Raw genomic sequence first — 22,609 nt, 5'->3', positions numbered from 1 at the left:
ACCCGGCACATGGTAGGTTCTTCCTACATAATTGTTGAGTAACTAAATAAATGAATAAATGAATGAGTGAATGAATGAATAAATAAATAAATACATGGACAAATTTATTAGATTTCCTGACAACCCTTCCACCACTGGCTTGTCTCTTACCTGGTCCTCCTGCTTCCTGGATCTCTACTCTAAGCCATGCTAGGACATCTGCCCCAGATTGGTGGTCCCATCACACTACTTTTCATCAAGTGACAACTCTGCTAGAAGTATTCATTGACTCCCTCTTGATGGAGTTGGGACGAAGAAAAGCTTAAGACTTAAATGGCTGGATCCGGACCCTTTGAATTCTGTTGCTAAATATTTCTAGGAACTCCCCCCAAAAATATATGCCAGATACCATGTAAATAATTGTTATGTTTCTCCCCATTCTACTGGTAAGTACACAGGTCAAGCAAGGTACCTTACTTCCTATTGTCAAACTCAAATCTAAATCCTACAGTTGTTTACCTTTCCAATGGTTATGTTTCTCCCCATTCTACTGGTAAGTACACAGGTCAAGCAAGGTACCTTACTTCCTATTGTCAAACTCAAATCTAAATCCTACAGTTGTTTACCTTTCCAATGGTGAGAAAAGGCCAGCCCAGAACATGCTCAACATCAGCAGCAACAAAAAAGGAATTTTCCTTGATGCAGGCTTATCTAGACCTCTGGAAATGCGGCCAATCAATACACTGGGCCTGACCAACCATGGGAACAAGGCTTCTTAATCTGTTGTTCAAGGCTCTTCACAGTCACACTCTATCAGGGACTATAGCCAAACTAACACAGAGTTTCAAACCAGCCTCCTTTCACTCCCAATATGGGTCTTTCACCATCTAGCCAGACCACTCTGCCCAATATTTGCTGACCATCCCAGCAAATTTCTCTATATATATCTTGGCTCTTAAATCTCCCTGTATTGATGTCCCCTCCTATGCCTCCTCTGCCCACTGTTTTTGCAGGACCAGCTCAATATTCCCCTCCTCTCTGAATTCTCCTCCTCCCATGCAGAGGGTAAAATACAAAGGCAAAAACCTCTTGTGCTGTGTCTAACCCCACCACCCGATGCACAGAACAGGCATGCACTGAGCAGAGTAAAGAGAAGTACTGAGTTTGGAGACAAAAGTTCTGGGGTAGCTTTATACTTACTGAAGTAAAAATTTGGCCTACTCACTTAACCTACCCACATTCCAATTTCTTTATCTTGAAAATTGGGATAATTTCTACCTCACAGAGTTGTATGACTTAAGTGATATCTAGTATTCACCCAGCCGGGTTTTCTGGGTGCCAGGTGCACAGTGACTGATGTATAGTAGGTGTTTAATAAATATTATTGAATGTTATTAAATACTAACCTTATTTGTAGGACTTGTCCAGTTATGGAAGAGAATTATTAGATTGAACATGAAATCTGTCTTGTAGTTTGAATGTACCGTCCAAAATTCATGCTGAAATTTAACTGCCAGCGTAACACTATTGGGAAGTGGAACCTTTAAGAGGTGATTAGGTCATGAGCATTCCACCCTCACAAATAGATTACTGCTGTCATCTCAGGGGTAGGTTAGATATTGAAGGAATCGCTTTGTTATAAACGTGTGCTATCTTTTTCTCTCATGCTTGCTTCTATTTTCCATCCTTCTGCCATGGGATGACCCTCACCAGATGCTGGTGCCATGCTCTTGGACTTCCCAACCTCCAGAACTGTGAGAAATACATTTATTTTCTTTATAAATTACCCACTTTGTGGTATCCTATCATAACAGCGTAAAATGGATTAAGACAACCTACTTTCACAGTCTTTTCCTTCTTATCTTTTTTGACTGTGCTGGACACATAAACAAAAAGAAATAGAGCAGAATTGATGACTTAATATTCCATGTTCCATATTCCACCCATTATCTATGTCCTATATCTAACAATTTGAATTTCTGCTGGATGCACTACTGAAATATCTAGCGTAAAAATAATAGGTATGAACATGAATATGTTTTCTCATCTTTTTTTGCATCAATCACATGACATTTGTCAGGTAATATTGTATTCAGCCAGCCTCAATGTTTAGCTAGGACAATAGAAAACTTGAGAAGTACATAGTAATTATATTTTTCTTTTTAATTTTTAGAGGTGAGGTCTCACTCTGTTGCTTAAGCTAGATTGCAGTTGCGGCAGCACAATCATAGTTCACTGCAGCCTCGAACTCTTGGGCTCAAGGAGTGATCCTCCTGCCTCAGCCTCCCAAGTAGCTGGGACTACAGGCATGCATTACCATACCCCGCTAACTTTTATTTTTGTTTCTATTTGTTTGGTTTTTTTTAGATATGGGTCTCACTATGTCACCCAGGATGGTCTCAATCTCCTGACCTCAAGTGATTCTCCTGCCTCAGCCTTCTGAATTGCTGGAATTACCAGTATAAACCACTGTGCCTGGTGGTAATTATCTTGGAATACACAAAAGCCTCTCATAAAAAGATGAATTAGACCTTATCTGTGTGTCTGCAGCAGAAAATTATTACAGGTGGGTGGAGATTATAAGAAGGTAGATTTCCCCTTTTTACATAGTAAAAAGAGTCAGGACATCCCTTCAGATATGTGTGTGTCTGTGTATGCATATGTGTGGTTGGGGTTGGAAACCACTGAATCCAGTCTGCAGCATGAGACTTTTATGATTCCATCAGAGATCAAAGCTGAGTAGAAAAGAAGCCAGACACTTCTTACTCAATATTGGGAGCTTCACTAACTCCATTTTCAATTGACAAATTGACTCCATTCTTAATTGATAAAAATCCACTCTACCTGAACCATCCTCAACACCCACTCCTAAACCTATTCACACATGTGCACACATGTACATGCACACACATACACACAAACACACACACACACACACACCTGTCGTTTGTTCTTGGGAGCTGATCTTATTTTAATAGGTTCCAGGAAAGAATAACTGACAGCCTCAGCTTTCACAAGATGCCATCAAATAAAAAACTCTAGAATGGGACACTCTGCTCACTTTGCCCCAGGAATTTTGTGCCTGCCTGTCTGAAATTTGGCTGATGACCAACATCAGTGAAGGCTTGGGGTGCTAAGATCACATGCTTCAATCTTAAACCCTTTTTATATCTGGAAAAGATAAAGAATCTGAGTAAGGGGAATCTCATCCTTTGTAAAGAGGTAAGGCTTCCTAGAAGGAAGTGGAGGGGGTGGAAATTTGGATAGAGGCCCTTGAACAATGAGGCCCTTGGTATGAAAGAAGCAGAAATTATTGAACCTGAGGACAGAAGAACCAGACTGAGATTTGGTAAAATGGCCACAGAGGACCCCCTCACAGGTCTTTAAGTGCCTTCATTTTTGAGATTCAAAGCAATGTTTACATTTTTTACAACCATGCTCTCTTCCTTTTTATGTAATAATTCTCTTTCAAGATAATTGAAACTCCTTAGAAAAGAAATTTGCATGACACCATATACCCAGAGAGACTGGTGTTAAGAAAATGAAGAAACAGAGTGAAAAAAGAGAAGGAGGAAGCCCTTGTGCTCCACCCGTACTTTCAATCTTCCGTGTTTTCTAGCAGACAGGGCATTGGTAGAACGAAAACGAAAAACATGCCACACTCCATTAAGACATGGAGTCGATATCCCCACCCCAAAGCTCGGCTGGCTTTGTGATTGGCTTTAACCAATAGAATGTGTCAGAAATAATGTGCTATTTTCGAGGTTAGGCCTTAAGAGGCCTTGTAAGCTCCATGTTTGCCACCTTGGAAAGCTACCCAGAGACCATGTCAGAATGGCAATTGAGCCTAGGGAAGAACGAGCAGCCACTTGCAGGAGAACCAAGGAGTCCTAGTCACTGTCAGCACCAACTGCAATACCTGACACTCAGGCCATGTTGCCTCTTCTAGCCTAGCCAAGCTTTCCAACTGAATGCAGCCCTACCAGGGATCCCAGGTGAAACCAGCAGAGCAGACTCCCCAGCCAACACTTCAGATCATAACAAATAATGGATCATTGTTTTAAGCCACTACATTTTGGGGAGGCTTATTAAGCAACAGCCCCTTTACTGGAGCATGAGCTCCAGGTGATGCCCAGAGGATTTGCAGGGCAGCCATGGAAAAACCATAGCAATAGGAGAACTCCCCAGTGCTAGGGAGAACTCCAGTGAGGGCAAAGCCATGGGCAAAGATAGGAGAAAGCTGTTTTCCTATACAGATTGGAGAATGCCTGTCTCTGAAAAGAGAAGGGAGGTGACTCGGCAGATACTTAAGAACTAATAAAAGGAAGAGCTGTCTAAGAATGGAATGGACTGTTTCAGGAGGTGCTGTGTTCTCCAACATTAGGGGCATTCAAGCATAAGCTGGATGGCGACTGAAGGGCAGAATTTGAGCTCTATGTAGTTGGATCTCTGAGGTCAGTTTCAACCCCAGGCGTTTTATTAGGTTCTCCAAGACCTATTTGAGAAGATGGAAGTATATGCATGATTATGTCAATAAATCTGTCATGTTATCTTCAGAATAGGCCCTGCTTTATCAAAAGTAAAGCATACATGAGAGAGAAAATTCCTCTGTGCGCACAATTTATTGACATTTATCTGACCAGGCTAGTCAGAGCACACAGACAGATACCCAAACAGGCGGCACCAGAGGACTGTGACAATGGATTACCGGAAACATGTCTGACTTAAAAATGAGGCCTCTGGGAAGAGATTACATCTTTTTTTTTGAGCCTTCTTTTGGGTCCAGGCCGTATTGTTACCATTAAGTGAATGCGTAATATAATCATAATAATGACAACAGCAATAGTAATAACGTTAATAGGTAACAGTCTGACTCCCTGTTGCCCTCTTACTGCCTGCGACTGATCTGTCACTAACATGAGCTGTCTCTCCATTCCCTTCAGAAGGGGTTCATAAAATGCCGTGGGATGTGTTTGCCTCTGTAGCAAAGTGCTGCTTCCTTCCAGAAGGTGGACCCTCTTGAAATTTCTTAATAAGAAAGGCTGCAGGATTGATGCATACTTATTACATTGCCTTTCAACAACATTCTTTTTGTGACATGCCCAGAATCGGATAAATAACCCAAGGAGGCAGCTGAGCTGTGATTAAGAAACCATCAACTAACGAATATTTTACCTGGGAAGGACTATATGGGATCATTCAGGCTCAACCAGAGTTTAATGCTGTAATCTGGAATTGGAAAGACAAGAAGCTCGGAGCTGGAGTTTGGCAAGGTAAGGGGTTAGTGTTGTGCCAGGGCTGTTCTAATTGAGAGGCAAGCCTGAGGAGTCAGTCCATAAGGAGAGGCATATCAGAAATCAACTAAGCGAGGCATACCAGCCAGTGTGATGGCAATGATGATGAACTGGGTGCCTCAAAGACTCGGATTTAGTTCTAGTTCTGTTGGAAAACACACATTTCTGAGCTTCGTTTTTACATTTGTAAGATTAGAAAAATAATCCTAATACTGTTTAATCTCATGGGGTAATGTTGAAAAGTCCACATAAAAACATTGGTAGAAAAGTACTTTGTCAACTAAAAAATATCATAAGAGTTACAAGGCATAACTGTAAAGTCTTTATATTATTGAAGTATAAAAATTGTTTACCTATAACTATATATAATAGAAGTCAGATATATATATGTGTGTGTGTGGTATATATATATATATACATATATATATATACATATATATATATACATATATATATATACATATATATATATATATATTCTCTCAATTTAGTTTGACTATTCATTTTCCTTAATGGCTTTTTCTAAGAAAGTTGTGCTTACACTAGGATCACAAATATATTCTACTAAAAGTTTTGTAGTTTTAGCTTTTATGTTTATAATCTATCTCAGGTTAGTACTATAGTATGATGTAAGCTATGGATTGAAGTTTATTTTATTATCTACAGGGAGCCAGTTTTTGCAGCACCATGTGTTTAAAAGAATGTCTTTCTTCATTAGATTTCTTTGGCGCTTTAGTAAAATATCAACTCACCGTATACATGTGGGTCTATTTCTGTACTCTCTGTTCTATTCCATGAATCTATTTGTCTGTCTTTCCCTAATACCACACTGTTTTGATTATCATAGCTTTTAATAAGTTTTAAAATAAGGTAGTATCTGCCTTCCAAAGTTTATCTTCTCTTATAAAATTGTTTTGGTTATTTAAGGTTCTTTGCATTTCCGTATACATTTTAAATTTAGCTTATTAATTTATGCAAAAAAGCATTCTGGGATTTTGATTGGGATTAAATTGATTCTATAGATTAATTTGAGGAGAATTAATATTTTAACAACATTTAGCCTTTCAAATAATGAGCATGGGATGCCATGCCATTCACTTAAGTCTTTTAAAATTTCTCTCAGGAATATTTTGTAGTTTTCAGTATAGAGGTGTGCACATACTGCATTACATTTATCCCTAAGGATTTTATGCTTTGAAAATATTGTTGTAAATAAATTTTCTCTAATTTAAAATGCTTTAATTTTAAAATTTTATTTTAAATTGTTTTGTATGGAAATACAATTGGTTTTTCTATTGATCATGTATCCTGCAACCTTGCTAACTTTATTATTAGCTTTTGTACTTTCAAAGGATTATTTAGGATTCTCTCCATTTGCCAATAAAGATAGTTTAACTCTTGTTTTTCTTTTTCTTTATTTCCTTTCTTTCTTTTTCTTTCTTTTCTTTTTCTTTCTTTCTTCTTTCTTTCTTCTTTTTTTTTTTTTTTTTTGAGACAAGATCTCACTCTGTCACTCAGACTAGAGTGCAATGGCATGATCTTGGCTCACTGTAGCTGGGATCACAGGTATGTGCCACCACGCCCAGCTAATTTTTTTAATTTTATTTTTGTAGAGATAAGGTTTTGCCATGGTGCCCAGGCTGGTCTTGAACTCCTGGACTCAAGCTATCCACCTGCCTTGGCCTCCCAGATCTCTAGGATTACAAGCGTGAGCCACTGCACCCTGCCAAGTCTTCTTTTTCAATCTGTATGCTTGGCCTCTTTCTTTCTTTTTTTCTTTCTCTCTCTTCTCCCCTCTCCCACTTCCTCCCTTTCCTATCCTCTTTCTCCTCCTTCTTCTTGTTTTTAGACACTGCTTAGAAACTCCAATTCAACTCTGAATACAAGCAAAGTGGACATTTTGATTTTCTCCCCCAAAGCATGTGTTGGAAACTAAATCCCTAATGCAACAGGGTTAAGAGGTGGGACCTTTAAGAGGTGATTAGGCCATGAGGGTGGAGCCTTCATGAATGGACTAAGGCTGTTATCTTGGGAGTAGGTTTATTATAAAAGGTTGAGTTTGGCCCTGTCTTTTTCTCCCTCTCTTGCCCTTCACCTTCTACCATGGGATGATGCAGCACAAAGGCCTTTGCAAGATGTAGCTGCCCACCCCCCCAACCCCACCCCACTCCAGTCTTGGACTTCCCAGCCTTAAGAATTACAAAAAAATAAATCTCTCTTCATTATGGACAAAGTACTGACTAAGATGATGAAGATAAGCCCCACTTGGTTTTGATATATTATTCTTTTTAAGATTTGTTTGATTTTATTTAATGATGTACTTTTAAGGAAATTCATGTCTACATTTATAAGAGATATTGGTTTGTGGTTTTCTTATAATGTGTCTGATTTTGGAAACAAGATTATCATAATATGTGTTGAGAAGTCCTGTCTCTTCTTTTTTCTAGAGAATCTGTTATAAAACAATCTCATTTCTTCTCTAAACATTTAATGAAATTGATGAGTAAAGTCATATAGACTTGAAATTTTCTTTTTGGAAATCTTTTCAGTAACTTTTAATTTCATTAATAGATATTGGGCTATTTATATTTTTTCTTGTTTTCTAATTAGTTTTGGTAATTTGTATCTCAAAAAATTTGCCAGTTTTGTCTAAATTACTTAATTTACTGGCATTAAGGTATTAAGATTTTTTAAATGTCTGTAGATAATAAAATAGTGTTCCAATGTTAGTAATTTGTGTTTTTTCTTTTCTTCTCTTTGTAATCAAGCAAGGCTATGTGCTTGAGGTATATTAATCTTATTAATCTTTTCATAGTAGTACCTTTGCTTTTTATTAATTTTCTATATTATTTGTTCTCTTTCTATTTAGTTGATTTCTGTTTTTATCTTTTCTATGTTCTTCCTTCTGTTTATTATGGCTTCAATCTGCTCTTCTTTCTTCTAAGTTCTTAAGAAGTAAACATACATTGCTTTTAAACCTTCTCCCATAAGAACGATAAATTTCCCCATAAGAACTATTTTGACTACATCCCTGAAATTTTGATCTGTTGTATTTTCATTATGATTAAGTTCAAAATATTTGCTGACTTCCTTTATGTTTTCTTATTTGACATATTTCGTATTTAAAAATATGTTGTTTAATTTCAAATTATTGAAGATTTTCCATACATATTTCTGTTGTGGTTTCCAATTTAATTCCATTATGGACAAAAACATATTCCACTCTAACTCCGGCAAGCACAGGGAACTGGCGGGTTCCTGGGAAGCTGTGAGACCCATGCAGACCTAACCCTGGGTATGGGCCACCCATAAGGACGGGGGAGTACAGCCCACTAAAACCTCCTCAGAACAAAGAAAAGGAAGGCACAGCACCAACCACTAAATGTGGCAACACCCATCGCCCGGGAACAGGCATGGAGAGGGGGTCATCTCCCACTCCCCTGTACACTGTTATGGACACAGTAGTGGATCTTCCTTCTAGGGAGCAGTGTGTATACTCACAGAGTGTTTTTGGCTCTTTTCTTGGTTGCTCCACTCTGTTGAAGGTGATCTCAAGATGCTTGGGTTTACAGAGAGGGCAAGGGCCAACTTCCGCTGCCTACACACAGTGGCAGGATTCTCACAATGGAAGACAGACAAATTGTGGAGTTGCCTGCCCTGGACCTGACTGGGGGAAGAGGCCCTGCCCCGAGCCCATTTTTGTGGTTGCCCTCAGAGGGGGTCTCATTACTTCTAGCTCAGGAAAAGGAGCTGGTGCACACATCCCCCACTCCCACTGCTTTCCCCAAGACCTCAGCACATCCCAACACTCTCTTCCCACCTCTGCCCCCTGCTTCCTCCATCAGGATAGTCGTTTCCACCAGACATCAGCCTACCTGAGGGTCAGCGGGCTCTTACTCTTAAGCACCTCCTACTGGTCTTCAGCCTGAACTGAACCACCAAAATTAAAAACCTGCTACCAGAAAGGCTTAGTACTAGTCAATGAGATAAACTTCCTGACACCTCTGCAACCTCAGCCCCACAAGATGTAGTGTGTTGGCTCATACATTCAATACATCACTACAAAAAGTAGCATATGATAAAAACACCACACAGAAGCTATCCACAACCAAGGAACCCATACAATGCCTCAGTCCCCTGAAAGCACCCAGAAACAACGCCGAATAATTATACATCACATTCATACACTAAAGGAAAACAAATTAAAAATTAAAAAGTGTCATCCAAACTCAAAATTAAGAAGTTACAGCTCCCTCAGATGAGAAAGAATAAATGCAAGAACTCCAGCTGTACCAAAAGCCAGAGTGTCTTGACACCTCCAAAGGATCACATCAGCTCTCTAACAATAGATCTTAACCAAATTGAAAACTTTGAAATGACAGATAAAGAATTCAAAATATGGATTGCAAGAAAACCCAACAAAATCCAAGTTGAAACCCAATACAAAGAAACAAACAAACAAAAAAACTACTCAGGGTATGAAAGGTGAGATAGTTATATTAAGAAAAAAACCAAGTAGAACTCCTGCAATTGAAAAATTCACTAAAGGAGCCAGGTGTGGTGGCTAACGCCTATAATCTCAACACTTTGGGAGGCCAAGGTGTGATGGTTGTTTGAGTACAAGAGCTTGAGACCAGTCTGGGCAATATAGTGAGACCTCATCTCTGCACTAAAAAGAAAATAAAAAAATTAAAAACTAAAAAAATTAATATATAAAAAAAGAAAAATTCACTAAAGGAATTTCAAAATATAGTTAGAAGCTTTAACAATCGAATAGAACAAGCAAAACAAAGAATTTCAGAGCTTCAGGGCAAATCTTCTCAATTAACCCAGCCAGACAAAAATAAAGAAAAAATAATTTTTAAAAAATCAACAAAGCTTTCAAGAAATATGTGATTATGTAAAGTGACCAAACCTATGACTTATTGGCATTCCTGAGAGAGGAGAAGAAAAAACAAGCAACTTGGAAAACATGTTTTAGGTGATAATTCAGGAAAATTTCTCTAATCTTTCTAGAGAGGCTGGCATCCAGATACAAGAAATTCAGAGAAAACCTGAATGATACTATACAAGATGGCCATCCCCAAGGCATATCATCATTGAACTCTCCAAGGTGAATGCAAAAGAAAAAAGTCTTAAGGGCAGCTGGAGAAAAGAAGCAAATTAGGAATAAAGGAAATCCCTTATAAGACTAACAGCAGACTTCTCAGCAGAAATCTTACAAACCAGAAGAGATAACGAGCCTATTTTTAGCCTCCTTAAATAAAAAAATGCCAGCCAAGAATTTCATATTCTGCCAAACTAAGCTTCAAAACAAAGAAGAAATAAAGTATTTCCCAGACAAGCAAACCCTAAGAAAATTCATCTACAAACCATTGCTCAAGGAAATAAGAGAGGCCAAAAACAAATGGAAAAACATTCCATCCTCATGGATAGGAAGAATCAATATTGCAAAAATGGCCACACTGACCAAAGTAATTTATAGATTCAATGCTATTCCCATCAAAATACCAAAGGCATTCTTCACAGAATTAGAAAAAACTACTTTAACATTCATACGGAACCAAAAAAGAGCTTGTATAGCCAAGTCAATCCTAAGCAAAAAGAATAAAGCTGGAGGGAACACGCTACCTGACTTCAAACTATACCACAAGGCTATGGTAACCAAAACAGCATGGTACCAAAACAGACATACAAACCAATGGAAAAGAATAGAGACATCAGAAATAAGACCACACATCTACAACCATCTGATTTTTGACAAACCTGACAAAAACAAGCAATGGGGAAAGGATTCCCTATTTAATAAATGGTACAGGAAAACTGGCTAACAATATGCAGAAAACTGAAACTGGACCCCTTCCTTAAACCTGATGTAAAATTAACCCAAAATGGATTAAAAACTTAAATGTAAAACCTAAAACCATAAAAACCATAGAAGAAAACCTAGGCAAAACCATTCAGGACATACGCATGGGCAAAAATTTTATAATGAAATCACCAAAAGCAATTGCAACAAAAGCTAAAATTGACAAATGGGATATAATTAAACTAAAGAGCTTCTGCACAGCAAAAGAAACTATCATCAGAGAGAACAGGCAACCTAAAGAATGGGAGAAAATTTTTGCCATCTCTCTATCTGACAACAGTGTAATATCCAGAATTTACAAGAAACTTTAAAAATTTACAAGAAAAAAACAAATAACCCCATCAAAAAGTGGGCAAAGGATATGAACAGTCACTTCTCCAAAGAAGACATTTATGCGGTCAACAAACATATTAAAAAAAGCACAACATCGCTGATCATTAAAGAAAAGCAAATCAAAACCACAATGAGATACCATCTCATGCCAGTCAGAAGGGCGATTATTAAAAAGTCAAGAAACAACAGATGCCGGTGAGGCTGTGGAGAAATAGGAACACTTTTACACTGTTCTTGGGAATGTAAATTAGTTCAACCATTGTGGAAGACAATGTGGTAATTCCTCAAGGATCTTTAACCAGAAATACCATTTGACCCAGCAATCCCATTACTGGGTATATACCCAAAGGAATATAAGTCATTTTATTATAAAGATACATGCATACATGTGTTTACCACAACACTATTCACAAGAGCAAAGACATGGAATCAACCCAAATGCCCATCAATCATAGACTGGATTAAAAAAATGTGGTATATATGCACCATGGAATACTATGCAGCCATAAAAGGGAATGAGATCGTGTTCTTTGCAGGGACATGGATGAAACTGGAAGCCATCATCTTCAGCAAACTAACACAGGAACAGAAAACCAAACAGTGCATGTTCTCACTCATAAGTGTGAGCTGAACAATGAGAACACATGGCCACAGGGAGGAAAACAACATGCACCAGGGCCTGTTGGCTGGGCGAGGGGAGGGAGAGAGAGCATCAGGGCAAATAGGTAATGGATGCAAGGCTTAATAGGCTTAATACCTAGGTTGATAGGTACAGCAAACCACCATGGCACACATTTACCTATGTAACAAACCTGTACGTTCTGCACATGTATCCCGGAACATTAAAAAAAAAAAAAGGATACTAGACCTATCAAAAAAAAAGATAGACAGCTATACAATAATAGTAGGGAACTTCAGCACTCCACTAACAGCACTAGACAGATCATCAAAGCAGAAAATCAACAAAGAAACCCTGGACTTTAATCAGACCCTTGATCAAATAGACCTAATAAACATACACAGAATATTTCACCTAACAACCACAGAAAATGCATTTTTCTCATCTGCATATGGAACATTTTCTAAAATTGACCACATTCTTGGTCATAAGGCAAGTCTCAATAAATTCAAACATATGAAAATCATATCAAACATTTTCTTGGACCACAGTGAAATAAAATTAGAAATCAGTGCCAATAGAAACTCTCAAAATGACATAAGTACATGGAAACTAAACAACTTGCTCCTGAATGACTTTTGAATAAACAATGAAATTAAGGCAGAAATTTAAAAAATTGAAACCAACAAGAAGACAGGCACAACATACCAAAACCTCTGGGATACAGCAAAAGCAGTGTAAGAGGAAAGTTTATAACACTAAATTCCTACATTAAAAAGATAGAATAATCCCAAATTAACAATCTAATGTTGCACCTAAAGGAAACAGAAAAGCAAGAATAAACCTAATTCAAAGCTAGCAGAAGAAAAGACATAACAAAGATTAGAGCTGAACTAAATGAATCTGAGACCAAAAACAAACAAAAAAAAAACATACAAACGATCAACGAAAAAACCATACAAATGATCAAAGAACCTTTCAAAATTGGTTCTTTGAAAGGATAAACAAAATTAATAGACTTCCAGCTAGATTAACTAAGGAGGAAGAAGAGAAGATTCAAATAAGCACAATCAGAAATGACAAAGGTGACATTGCAACTGATAACACAGAAATACAAAAACCCTCAAAGACTACTATCAACATGTCTATGCACATAAACTAGAAAACCTAGAGGAAATAGAAATAAATTCCTGGAAACACAACCTCCCAAGATTGAACCACCAATAAATTGAAATCCTGAACAGACCAATAACAAGTTATGAAAGTAAATCAGCAATAAAAAATCTACCATCAAAAAAAAAGCCCTGGATCAAATAGATACACCACCAAATTCTACCAGACTTTCAAAGAACAGCTGGTATCAATCTTATTGAAACTACTCCAAAAAATTGAAGGGGAGGGATTCTTCCCTAACTCATTTTATTAAACCAATATTATCCTGATATCAAAATCTGGCAAAGACACAACCAAAAAAGAAAACTACAGGCCCATATCCCTGATGAACATAGGCATAAAAATGCTCAAAACAATACTAGTAAACTGAATCCAACAGCACATCAAAAAGATAATTTATCACAGTCAAGTGGTTTTTATTCATGGGACTCAAGAATGGTTCAACACATGCAAATCAATAAATGTGACTCACCACATAAATAGAATTAAAATAAAAAACTATATGATCTCAATGGGCCTAGAAAAAAAAAGCATTCAATAAAATCCAATGTCCCTTCATGATAAAAATCCTCAACAAACTAGGCATTGAAGGAACATACCTCAAAATAATAAGAGCCATATATGACAGACCCACAGCCAACATCATGCTGAACAGGCGAAAGTTAAAAGCATTCCCCCTAAGAATTACAACAAAATAAGGTTATCTACTCTCACAACTCCTATTCAACATAGTACTAGAAGTCCTAGCCAGAGCAATTAGACAAAAGAAAAAAATAAAAGACACCAAAATATGAAAAGAGGAAGACAAATCTTCTCTGTTTGCTGATGACAAGATCCTATACCTAGAAAGCCCTAATTTTCTCCAAAAGAATCCTAGACCTGATAAATGAATTCAGTAGTTTTAAGATACAAAATCAACCTACAAAATAAGTAGCATTTCTATACACCAATAACATTTAAACTAAGAAACAAATTAAGATATCAATCGCATTTACAATGGATACACACACACACACACACACACACACACACACACACACACACAATACCTAGGAATACATTTAACCAAGGAGGTAAAAGATCTCTACAAGGAGAACTACAAAACACTGCTGAAAGAAATCAGAAACAACATAAACAAATGGAAAAACATTCCATGCTTATGGAGTGGAAGAATCAATGTCATTAAAATGTCATACTTGCCAAAGTAAATTACAGATTTAAAGCAATTTCTATCAAATTGCCAATGTCATTTTTCACAGAACTAGAAAAAACTGGTCTAAAATTTGTATGGAACCAAAAAGAGCCCAAATAGCCAAAGCAATCCTAAGCAAAAAGAATAAAGCCAGAAGCATAACATTACCAGACTTAAAACTACATTAGAAGGCTAGAGTAATCCAAAGAGCATGGTACTGGTACAAAAATAGACACATAGACCAATAAAACAGAATAGAGAACTCAGAAATAAAGCCATACACCTACAATCAACTGATCTGCAATAAAGTTGGCAAAAATAAACAACGGAGAAAGAACATCTGTCTTAGGCTGTTCTCGCATCATCATAAACAAATACCTGAGTCAGGGTAATTTATAAGGAAACAAGGTTTAATTGGCTCATAGCTCTGCAAGCTGTACAGGAAGCATGGTGTCAAGCATCTGCTCAGCTTCTGGAGTGGCCTAGGAAGCTACAATCATGGTGGAAGGTGAAGGGGGAGCAGGCATCTCATATGGTAGGAGTAGGAGCAAGAGAGAAGGGAAGAGGTACCACACGCTTTAAACAACCAGATAGTTTGAGAACTCACTATAGCAAGGAAAGCAGCAGGACTTGAGGGATCCACCCCCACAACCCAAACACCTCTCGCCAGGCCCCAATTCCAATACTGGGGATTACATTTCTTTCTTTTGTTTTGAGATGGAGTCTCGCTCTTTCGTCCATGCTGGAGTGCAATGGCAGGATCTTGACTCACTGCAACCCCACCTCGCAGGTTCAAGCAATTCTCCTGCCTCAGCCTCCTGAATAGCTGGGACTACAGGCACACACCACCCCACCTGGCTAATTTTTTTGTATTTTTAGTAGAGGCAGAGTTTCAGTATATTTGCCAAGCCTCGAACTCCTGACCTCAGATGATCCACCTGCCTTGGCCTCCCAAAGTGCTGAGATTACAGGCATGAGCCACCATGCCTGGCTAGGATTACATTTCAACATGAGATTTTGGCAAAGACAAATATCAAGCTATATCAACACCCTATTCAATAAATGGTTCTTGGAAAATTGGCTGGCCATATTTAGAAGAATAAAACTGTACCCCTACTTCTCACCATATACAAAAATTAACTCAAGATGGATTAAAGACTTAAATGTAAGACCTCAACCTATAAAAATGCTAGAAGAAAATCTAGGAAATACTCTTCTGGACATTGACCTAGCCAAAGAATTTATGGCTAAGACATTAAAAGCAAATGCAACAAAAACAAAAAAAGACAAATGGGATTTAATTAAACTAAAGAGCTTCTGCCCAGCAAAAGAAACAACCAACAGAGTAAACAGGCAACCTACAACATAGGAGAAAATATTTGCAAACTATGCATCCAACAAAGGTCTAACATCCACAATCTATAAGAAATTTTAGTAAGTCAACAAGAAATAAACATTAAAAGTGGACAAAGGACATGAACAGACACTTCTTAAAAAAACATACAAGCAGCCAACAAATATATGGAAAAAATGTTAACATCACTAATCATCAGAGAAATGCAAATTAAAACCACAAGGAGATACCATCTCACACCAGTTAGAATGGCTATTATTAAAAAGTCAAAAAATAACAGATGTTAGTAAGGATGCAGAGAAAAAGGAGCACTTATGCACTGTTGGTGGGAATGTAAATTAGTTCAACCCCTACGGAAAACAATATGAAGATTTCTCAAAGAACTAAAAATAGATCAATCTACTATACAACCCAGCAATTCCCGTTATTGGGTATCTACCCAAAGGAAAATAAATTATTCTTTCAAAAAGATACCTGCAGATCCTTTTGTAGTTCATGAACGTGATGGCTGGGTGTTCATGCACACGTGTGAGAGGTGCCACCCTCTGAATCTTGTTATGACATCAGCATCTGACCTGAAAAAAAAAAAAAAAGGCACTTGCACTCATATATTTATCACAGCACTATTCACAATAACAAAGGCATGGAATCAACTTATGTGTCCATCAATGGTGTATTGGATAAAGAAAAGGTGATACATGTACACCATAGAATACTACATAGCCATAAAAATGAATAAAATCACATCCTTTGCAGCAACATGAAAGGAGCTGGAGACAATAATCCTAAGTGAATTAATGCAGAAACAGAAAATTAAATACTGCGTATTCTTACTTACAAGTGAGAACTAAAGTATAGGTTCTCATGAAAATAAAGATAGAAGCAATAGAAACCGGAGACTCCAAAAGGAGAGAAGGAGTGAGGAAGCAAGAGTTGGAAAAACTACTTACTGGATACTATGTTCACTATTTCAGTGATAGGTTCACTAGAAGCCCAAACCCCAGCATTATGCAATATGCCTATGTAACGAATCTGCACATTACCCCCGAAATCTATGATATAGATAATCTATTATATATATAAAATAGATACATATATAATCTATTATATGTCTATATTCTATATAGATATTATAGTTATATATCTATTATATATTCTTATATATAATAGATGTTTATATTCCGTATATATTTAAAAATTTATGAACACTCAGATTTTGGCTTACCATATGGCTTCTCTTGATAAATGTTCCATGTGTACTTGAAGAAAACCTGTATACTGCAGTTGTTGGGTACAGTCTTCTGTAAATGTCCATTGGGCAAGTTGATTGATAGTGTTGCTCAAGACTGTCTCCTTATTAGACTTTCCTTCTTGTTCTATTCATTCCTGAGAGATGAGTTTTGAAATTTCCAACTGTAATTGTGGATTTTTTTCCTTCTTTCAGTTCTCTCAGTTTTTGTTTTGTATATTTTGAAGTTGTGTATTTAGGTGCATACACACTTAGGATCATGTTTTATGTTTTCTTGATGAATTGGTACTTATTAATCATTGTGAAATTTTTCTCCTTATCTCTGGTGATACTCAATGTTCTGTATGTACTTTGTTTTATATTAACAGAACCTCTCCAGTTTTCTTATGATTAATATTTCCTTGTTTGTCTTTTTCTATCTTTTAACTTTAACTTATATTTATATATTTTATATATTTATATATTATATAATTTATATATTTTATATATTTTTATATATTGTATAATTTATATATTTTATATATTTATATTTAACATATGTCTTTTATATTTAATATGTGTCTTTTGTAAACAGCCTATAGTTAGCTATTTCCTTTTCTTTGTAGAGTCAGAGTCTTGCTTTCTTAGGCTGGTCTCAAAATCCTGGCCTCATGTGACCCTTCTGCCTCAGCCTCCCAAAGTACTGCAATGGCAGGTATGAGTCACCCTGCATGGCTGGTGTTTCCTTTTTAATCAAATCTTAAAATCTTTTTTTGACTGGATTTTTTGGTCTATTTATATTTAATGTAATTATTATGTGGAGTATTACTGTGCCAATTTGATATTCACTTTCTAATTTTTGGCTCTGTTCTTCATGATTTTCTCCCTACTTTTCTGCCTGTTTTTGAACCAACTAAGTACTTTCTATTATTTTATTTTATCTTCCCTTTTGGTTTATTAGCCATCCCTCTGCTTTATTTCTCAGAGGTAATTTTAGGGTTCATAATACACATCTTTAGCTTATCATTGTCAAGCTTCAAATAATATATATCACTTCACATACAAAGTAAATACTCTTTAACACTCTATCTCCATTTCAGCCCTATCTTTTGTGCTATTGTTATTATGTGTTTTACTTGTTCATGTGCTATGAACCCTATAATACATTATTTTTTCTTTTTAAATAGTTGTCTTTTAAAAACTTTAAGAGTTGAGAAAAAATTTAAATTCATACATGTATTTACCATTTCTGGCTTTCTCAGTCTTTTTTTGTTTGTTTGTTTGTTTGTTTGTTGAGACAGAGTCTCGCTCTGTCACCCAGGCTGGAGTGCAGTGGCTCGGCTCACTACAGCCTCTACTTCCTGGGCTCTAGCAATTCTCCTGCCTCAGCCCCCCAGGTAGCTGGGATTACAGGCACATGCCACTATGCCCAGCTATTTTTTGTATTTTTAGTAGAGATGGGGTTGCACCATGTTGGCCAGGCTGGTCTCGAACTCCTGACTTCAAATGATCTGCCCGTCTCAGCCTCCCAAAGTGCTAGGATTACAGGCATGAGCCACTGCGCCTGGCTCCATTTCTGGCTCTTTTTATTCTTTTATGTAGCTCTTAGTTTCCATCGAAAATCATCTTCCTTTGGGCTAGAACATTAAAGAAAGCTTCAGCCCAAAGGAAGATGTGCTAGCCGCAAAGTCTCTCAGCTTTCATCTATCTGAAAATATTGTATTTTGCTTTCATTTTTACAACATTTTCTTTGGATATGATTTCTAAGTTGAGAGGTTTTCTTGCCACCACATCAGATGTTCCAATTTTCTCTGATTTGAGTAGTTTCTGATAAGAAATCAGTGATAATTGATAATTGAGAACAACTCATAATCAGTTGTTCTCGTGTTTGTTTTTGATATGTCTTTTCTTCTGCCCTCTGGCTGCTTTTAAGATTTTTTTTCTTTATTATTAATTTTACATATTACTGGTTTACATCAATTTGTTTATAACATACTATGGTCTAGTTTTCTTTGTGTCTATCTTGCTTGAAGTACACTGAATTTCTTGTAGCCATGGATTTATATTGTTCATGTTATTTAAAAGGTTTCAATCATTATTTCTGTAAATATTTTTCCCCACTTCAACTTCTCTTTTGTCTCCTCCTGGGATTCCAATTACACACTTACTAGACTCCTTTATATTGTCCCAGAGCTCACAGAGATGCTATTCACTTCCCTCAGCATTTTATTTTTTGTGACATCCTCCCATTTACATAATTTATATTCTTCTATCTTAGTTCATTAACCTCTCTTATGGACTGTCTAGTCTTCTATTAAACTCATCTCATAATTTTTTCCTTTTAAATATTGCATCTTTCAATTCTAGAATTTCCATTTTATTATGCTACATTTCCCTTTATTCAGATTCCCTATTTGTTCTCTCACTATGCTTATGCTATCCTTTAAATACTTGAATATAATTTTAACAGTTGTTTTCAAATTCTTCTTTACTAATTTTATCACCTTTCCCGCTTCTTTGTTTCTATTTTTCTGACTTTTCTATGGTTATGGATCACATATTTATGTTCATTTACATATGTAGTAAATTTGATTGTATAGTTGATATTGTAGAAATTACATTTTTGGAGAATTTTCTCATCTTTCATAATAGAATTTTGTGTTTTGTTCCATTCGGCATTGAATTTGCTCAAGGATTAACATGTTCCTTTTGAGATTTATTCATAAACTTTTAAAGACTAGAATTATGTCTACCTTAGGGTTCCGCTAATTCTATTCCTAAAGTATTGCTTTTCTATAAGTTTTATTGCATATCTGAGATGTTTAGCAAAATGTCTCCACTCTGAAAGATCAGAATGCAATCATCTTCTAGCCCTGTGCAAACTCTGGGGTTTGTTTGGCTCACAGTTCCCCAGTATTTTTTTCCCTCTGGTAAATGCTTTTAGCATAGCTTTATGAAATTTGTCTGTGCATATACACAAGCTAATACTCAGCCAAAGACTCAAGGGGCTCCCTATGCAGATTTTTGGAGTTCCTTCTCTACTCAGCTTCCTTTTCCTTCTTATCCTGTTTCCAGAAACTCCAACTGTTTCAGTAGTCTTAAATTCTGGTCTTTATCTTTTTTAGCTCAGTGAGGCAACTGTGCTGTTTTGGCTTTTTTTTCACTGCCCTACAGTCTGAAAGGTGCCTTCAGGCAGAAAGCCATGGTTATTGTGGGGATTATCTTGTTTGTTTCCCAGCTCTCAGAGAGCACAGTCTTCCACTACCTTTGGTTCAACATCAGAAAACAGTTATATTATTTATCCAGGCTTATGATTGTTTACCACAAGAAGGCTAGTGCACTCCATCATGGCAAAAAACTGAAGTTCTAACAAATATTTAATGTATGACTACTTGGTACAAGTGCTGTGTTCATCTTTGAGCTTTGCAGACAAATGGTACATCTCAGGCTTCACGTAGTATATAGTACCTTGTGGGAAAGACACCCGGATAATTAAATTCAATGATTTCAGAGAAGTTTTAATAGAGGAATGTATTCAGTGACATAGAGTTTGAGAGGAGAGACATTTAACTGTCTGAAGAAGTCAGTACAGGATTCCTAGAGGAAATGGAATTTTGCAGGGAATTTTTATTTTGCCAATTGGAAAATAGAAAGATACCTTAAGCACATGTACAAAAGAATGAAAGTGACTATGTGTCTCTGGAGGAAGGGGATATAGTAAGATGCACTAGGTCACTACAGTATAGATTGCAGAAGGGTGGAGAAAAACTGTTAAACCTGAAAAATAAGGTCCAGATCATGCAAGTCCATTAATGTCACACTATATAGACAATTTTAGCCTGTATGGGAACATAGCAACATAATGATTAAAAGCAAGGTTTCTGTGAGTTCCAGTCCATGATGTTCTAGCTGGGACTTTGGGTACATTTATAATAAACTTCATGGAGTCTTTTGATTTGTTTTTTTTTAATAGGATAATATTAGGACCTGTCTTCTTATCCTATTGATGGTTAGTTTAGCTAATGTCTGTTAAGCACTTAGCCCAGTGTCTGGCATTTAAGTACTCAAAATTGGTAGCTGCATATGTCATTGTTATTATTTGTACCAAAAAATGTAGCCAGAGTTGGTTTGTGAGATGCTTTGTTTTGTGACTAGGTATGTATTTTCATTCAACCTTGTTGTCTGAATGAGAGATAAATCACATGTAGGTGAATGATTAAAAGAAGGCTAGAAAGGGCAGAATATGGAATGTGCTGGAAGGTATGCTCAGTAGAGATCAAGAAGGTCGATCTTCTGTGTGTGGAAATGGCATGGTAAGGGTGGAAAGCAGTGCCTATTTGCCTTGACCCTTTTGAAGTGTGTTTTACCTGCATTTGCTCTACAGCAGAGATGCCCAATGATGGGAGGTGATACTGAGACACTGAAATCTCATTGCCAGGTGTGATAAGCTCATATATTCATTTAAGAATGTTACAAAAATGGTGATAGCATTTTTTCTATTTGTGGAAGATTGTACTTTTTTAAATGGCCACAATATCTCTAATCCCGGATATTTGTCTTATAATATAATGTTGACCTGAAGCAAATAAGTCTGGATGGGTCTGTTATGGAAGCAGGAGTGATTTCTGTGACTTGAGCTGAGGACACCTGAGTCCAAGTGACCTTAGTCTGAATCATAAAAGGTGATACAGGTGACACCAGGTTTTCTTGAGATACTTGCTCTTGAACCCAACTACCTTGACATGAGAAAGCAAAGAGACTATAGAGAGAGGCTGTGTATAAGTTTTGTGGGTGACAGTCACAGCTGTGGTCCCACAATCAGTATCAACAATAACTAGAACACCATTTTATATTTTTTCTCTTTAATAGTTACTAAGCATACAACCACCAGTACTTAAAATCCTCAGTTATTAAAAAGGGACCCTAAACTCACAAAAATGTAAAGACTGACCGAGCTAGAAATTTTAACTGAAAAAGTGTAGCAGAGGTCATTGTACCAATGATATTGTTTAGCTTATTCTCATTAAACAGTATTTGCTGCCTATAAGAAACTGAAAACAGTTTGCTGAAACTGGATTCTATCTCCCATAGCAATTATTTTGACAATGTATTTGCCTTTTACCCATGATAATGCGTTTATTTTCTACTGAGGCATAATTTGTTTTCAAAAACAAGAAAATTATGCCTCTCTTGATGTAGACAAAGCCAGGTGAGTTTAAGTAATTGGGGGAAAAGGCATCATTTAAAATTATTCCTGCCAATTTGTCTCTTTTTCTTTCTGCCTCCACACTTCCTCCACACGGCTCCTGGCACACACTCTCAAATGTGGTCATAACAGTTGTCAATAACAACCAAAGATTAGGCTTTGTGTAGAGAAAAAGACTGAAAAAAAAATTGGAGCTGGAAACACCTCTAGTGGTTTGTTCCATTCTCCTTGAGGTTGATTCATGCGAAGACAGCTCTGCTGTTCATGGTTTGGGATAATATCAGATCTTCAAACAGCCTGAAAAACGTTATTAAGGCCTCACACATAGGAAAGGACCGTGCAAGCTATTGAGGCACCAAAGA

The 22,609-nt window shown here is 36.8% G+C and overlaps 1 non-coding gene across 1 annotated transcript; it reads left to right on the top strand.

Moving 5' to 3' along the window:
• The first annotated feature begins 16,293 nt into the window (after positions 1-16,293).
• On the top strand, positions 16,294-16,394 carry LOC112132937 (small nucleolar RNA U13). Its single transcript, XR_002914636.1, has one exon. It is a non-coding gene; the product is annotated as a small nucleolar RNA U13 (small nucleolar RNA).
• The last annotated feature ends 6,215 nt before the right edge of the window (positions 16,395-22,609 follow it).

Source organism: Pongo abelii, chromosome 2 (assembly GCF_028885655.2).
Source record: "Pongo abelii isolate AG06213 chromosome 2, NHGRI_mPonAbe1-v2.0_pri, whole genome shotgun sequence".
In the NCBI taxonomy this organism is placed as follows: domain Eukaryota; kingdom Metazoa; phylum Chordata; class Mammalia; order Primates; family Hominidae; genus Pongo; species Pongo abelii.
Note: the sequence above shows the minus strand (reverse complement) of the source record. Positions and strands in the feature narration are given on the sequence as shown.